We start from the raw sequence: 5,000 nt of genomic DNA, 5'->3' as shown, positions 1-5,000 counted from the left end.
CCCGCAAGTTTAGAAGAGGGGCCGAACACAGGGGTTTGGACAGAGGGAGGAGCTGGGATGAGTGCACTGGGTGTGTGTGTGTGTGTGTGTGTGTGTGTGTGTGTGTGTGTGTGTGTGTGTGTGTGTGTGTGTGCTGGTGTGCTTGTGTCTGTGTGTCTCTTAGTGTGCATGTGTCGGTGTGCCTGAGCGTGTGTGTCTGTCAGTGTTTGTGTATGTCTGGTTGTGTGTGTGTGTGTGTGTGTGTGTGTGTGTGTGTGTGTGTGTGTGTGTGGGTGTGTCTGTCTGTCATTGTGTCTGTAAGTGTGGGTTTTTGTGTGTGTGTTTGTGTGTGCTGATGTTTTGCAGGGGTAGCTTGGCTAAAGGCCCAAGACCGAGACAAAGAGCGACACTCTTTACATGCACAGCCAGACGGACTGAACCATCAGGACAGACGGACTGAACCATCAGGACAGACTGAACCATCAGGACAGACTGAACCATCAGGACAGACTGAAACATCAGGACAGACTGAACCATCAGGAAAGACTGAACCATCAGGACGGACTGAACCATCAGGGCGGACTGAACCATTAGGATGGACTGAACCATCAGGATGGCCTGAACCATCCGGACAGACTGAACCATCCAGACAGACGGACTGAACCATCAGGGCGGACTGAACCATCAGGGCGGACTGAACCATCAGGACAGACTGAACCATCAGGGCGGACTGAACCATCAGGGCGGACTGAACCATCAGGACAGACTGAACCATCAGGGCGGACTGAACCATCAGGACAGACTGAACCATCCAGACAGACTGAACCATCCAGACAGACTGAACCATCCAGACAGACGGACTGAACCATCAGGGCGGACTGAACCATCAGGGCGGACTGAACCATCAGGACAGACTGAACCATCAGGGCGGACTGAACCATCAGGACAGACTGAACCATCCAGACAGACTGAACCATCCAGACAGACAGACTAAACTAGCTAGGGAGGAGAGGAGGAGAATGAGGAGGAGAGGAGGAGAAGGAGGAGGAGAGGAGTAGAAGGAGGAGGAAAATCGAACCAACTTGGAATCCAACTCCAAAACTTTAATATCACTTTAAAACAAACTACATATGTATTGGTGGCAATGCTTCTACTGGACTTAAGAATGATTCTGGTCCCATTGTAGTTAGCCGTTATACGAAACGGGAACAATTGAGGCGATTGACATAAAGACAGAATAGATTGGGACTGTCCTCGCTGTCCTAGGAGGACAGTGAGGAACTATCAGCATGCAAACTTCATAAAGTGAGATTGGGAACAATCACAAGAACTAAAACGTTAAAGGAGAACCGCCATGCTCGCTATTTTATAATCTGCTAGGAAAACTTTGTCCGACGAAAGGATTGCTGAAACAGAGCATCACTATTCCTGTTTAAAGCACAGCACTGCTGAAGAAGGTGATAAACAACTGATCCAGCTTCAGCCATGTCATCGGCAATCACGTGACCACGCCTTCTAGCGTCCGGGGCAGAGACGCTCATTCATCTGAGGGGCTCCTCTCGTGTGTAATTACCAACGGCCGCTCACAGTTCCTCCTATCTTAATAAACGCGTCGGTGGTGATGCTCTTGGTTATCCTACGATGTAATCGCCACGCAGCGGTCCCCTTCCACGCAGCCGGACAATGCAGCGAGAGACACACAAGCTAATGACACTTTTCGGGGGCAAATCCGGGCGGACAATTTCCAAGAGGCCAACTTTTCCCTTTTTTTGGGGGTGCCAGTGATTATTTCCATGAATGAAGTGGAATGAATCCCCTCTCTCTCCCCCAGGCTCCTTTCTATGGCGCCCGGCCTCAAGCACCGCTTCAGTGCAGCCCTCCGACGAGAGCAGCACTCCATCAAGGCAGGAACAATGGTGTATCCTCACAAAACGTCCAGAGGCGCTACGCTAGCATCACCGGTACCCCCTCCCCCACCGCGCCCGGCCCTCTCACCCCCGTCCTCCCCCATCACACCCCCACCCGCCCTCCCCACCCCCACCCACCTCTATACAGACTCCTGTCGGTGACTGGTAAATGCCACTTTCAATCTCTCTCCCTTCTTCCCTCTTCTGATTTCCCTTTCTTCCGTCCCGCCGCTGGACCTCGATGGGTGTGTTAGGCATTGTGCAGCGCGGTGGGGGTCGTGGTTGGCGGGCTGGGGGTGGGGTGGGGATCATTAAAAGCAGGCAGAGCCTTTGGCCGGATCAAAATAATGAACTGGAGAGGTCACAAGCTAATTAAAGGACGCCCTAAATGGTCCTCGCTAATCCGGCCTGTACCTTGTTTAACTGGGGGGGCTATAGACCACGGGGGGGGCATGGCTCTCTATAGGGAGAGAGAGTGTGTGTGTGTGTGTGTGAGGGTGTGTGTGTTTGCAGGTTGATTAGTGTGTGTGTGTGTGTGTGTGTGTGTGTGTTTGTGTGTGTGTTTTCATGTGTGTGTGCGTGTGTTTGTGTGTGTGTGCATCTGTGTGTGTGTGTGTGTGTGTGTGCGTGTGTTTGTGTGTGTGTATGTGCGTCTGTGTGTCGGTGGATGTTTGTGTGTTTGTGTCAGTATGTGTGTGTGTGCCTCTGTGTGCGTGTGTTCTTGTGTGTGTGTGTGCGTCTGTGTGTCGGTGAATGTTTGTGTGTGTGTGTGTGTGTGTCTGTATGTATGTGTGTGTCTGTGTGCGTTTGTGTTTGTCTGTGTGTCGTTTGACGTTTGTGTGTGTGTGTGTGTGTGTGTGTCTTTATGTGCAGGTGGTTGTGTGGATGTGTGGGTGTGTGTTCATGTCGGGGGTTGTTCAGAAAGTTCATACAACATGTTTATATATAACATACAGGAAATACGCATGCATGTTACAGAAGATGAAAAAATGGCCATAGGTTGTAAACGAGCACACATGGATGTAAAAAATAAAAATATTAAGAAATGTATCTAATTTCCCCACATATTTGAATTACATATTGTGTAATAAAATACATCATTTTGGTTATCTCTAAAACAGTATAGTCTCAATTCCATTCCCTAAAACACCAAAACAGGATCAAAAGCGCAACGAGTTAACACTTTATAACACTCTATAACACCCAGATCTACCACCTTTGACGTCAAACATATTTTTAGTTCAGAAACGACGAGAGAGATGTATCTGAGTTTACATAAAGGTTCAAGTAGCTGCATTTCCTTCTGGTTGGTTAGGGTGGTCCATCAGTTGGGGGAACAATGAACAGAGTTACACAATACTTTGCCAAACAACTGACTTTTTACACACCATACAGAGATGGAGACTGCGTGTGTGGTGTTTGTGTCGGGAATGTGTGTGTGCTTGTGCGTGTGTGTGTGTGTGTGTGTGCGTGTGTATGTTTTTATGTTTGTAGTATGGTGTGTGTGTGTTTGTGTGTGTGTGTGTGTGTGTGTGTGTGTGTGTGTGTGTGGTGTATGTGGGAATGTGTATGTTTGGTATTGCTGTTTCCAGCTTTCTCAAGAACCGCTCATCCAAATGACAAAAAATCTAGAACATGAATTTTTGTCCGTCCAGACACAAGCGTTTGCTTTGGGCTTAAAAGCATAAATACTGAAAATAAATTGACGTAGACAAGTGATGTGCATGTTATGTTTAGTGAGAGCCTCCACACACTGTTCAGTGTTGGTGTTGAGAAGAAGTCTGTGTTCAGCACCTCAGACTATCTTACATCTAACTGCACTCAGCGGTGAGACATGTTTCTCTCTCTCTCTCTCTCTGTTTCTGTCTCTCTCCCTCTCCCCCTCTCTCCCCCCCTCTTTCTCTCTCTCTCTCCCTCTCCCTCTCTCCCTCTCTCTCTCTCTCTCTCTCTCTCTCTCTCTCTCTCTCTCTCTCTCTCTCTCTCTCTCTCACTCTCTCTCTGTCTCTGTCTTCTGTCTCTGTCTCTCTCCCTCTCCCTCCCTCCCTCTCACCCTCTCTCCCTCTCTCCCTCTCTCCCTCTCTCCCTCTCTCTCTCTTTCCTCTCTTGGGCCTGTGATGGCGGTGTGACCGGTGTCCGGGCAGCAGAGCCGGAGTCCTCAGGAGTCTGGCAGCACCCGGCACAGTCCGGTACCAGAACCCAGCTTCCGTTGGACTGGAACTTCCCTGGAAGACTAGAGTCCTAGCCAGGACAAAAGCGCTCGGAGCCAGGGCTGGTGGGGGGGGCGGGGGGGGGGGGGAGAGCAGTGAGCGTGAGGGAGGGAGGGTGTGGAGGGGGTGAGGGGGATTGGGGGTGACTAGTGAGGGTGAGGGAGGGAGAGAGTGAGGATGGGGGGAGGGGGCAGTGAGGGTGTGAGGGTTACTAGTGAGGGTGAGGGAGGGAGAGTGTGAGGAGATGGTGTGGGGGGGGGGGGGGGGGGGGGGGGGAATAAGGGAGAACACAGAGAGATTAAAATTGCTGGAATGGAGTCCACCGTGGCCCATTCATCCGGTATTCTGCTCAAATCAGGGCTTTTGTTGCGCTTGGCGCAAAGTAGTGTCAATCATCGCGACCCGGTTTTGTCCGAAGGGAGGGGGATTTATTATGAATTTGCTCGTGCAAATAATGAGGACTACCCCCTACTGCCTTCTCTCCCCTCCCCTACCCTCCCCCTTCCTAACACACCCCCACCCCCCACCAATATCAATGCTGCAAAAAAATACGCAACATAGAGTGAAGTTCTGAAATCTCCGAGGCCACTCGCACACTGGAGACACATCAAAGTGACAGAGACGTCCAATCACATGTGTCGTACAGGCATTACATGATGAATACGGTGCGGACGCGCCACAAAGGGCCCTTTGTGTGGGGGCGAGCGGGGGCCATTCACACTGCGCCACGGCCAGCCGCGGCGGTGGAGGCAAATGGCAGAGAAGGGCCCGAGCCAAAGGGAGAAGAAAAACACCCAAACTTGTGCAGCACAATGGGCCATGCAAATGAATGGGCTCGGGCACCTCCGCCCACTCCAACATAAACCCCCGCCTCCACCCGCGACACCCCGCTCCAACGCATACCCCC

Source organism: Pollachius pollachius (assembly GCF_949987615.1).
Source record: "Pollachius pollachius genome assembly, chromosome: 9".
NCBI lineage: Eukaryota > Metazoa > Chordata > Actinopteri > Gadiformes > Gadidae > Pollachius > Pollachius pollachius.
This window is presented reverse-complemented; position numbering follows the sequence as displayed.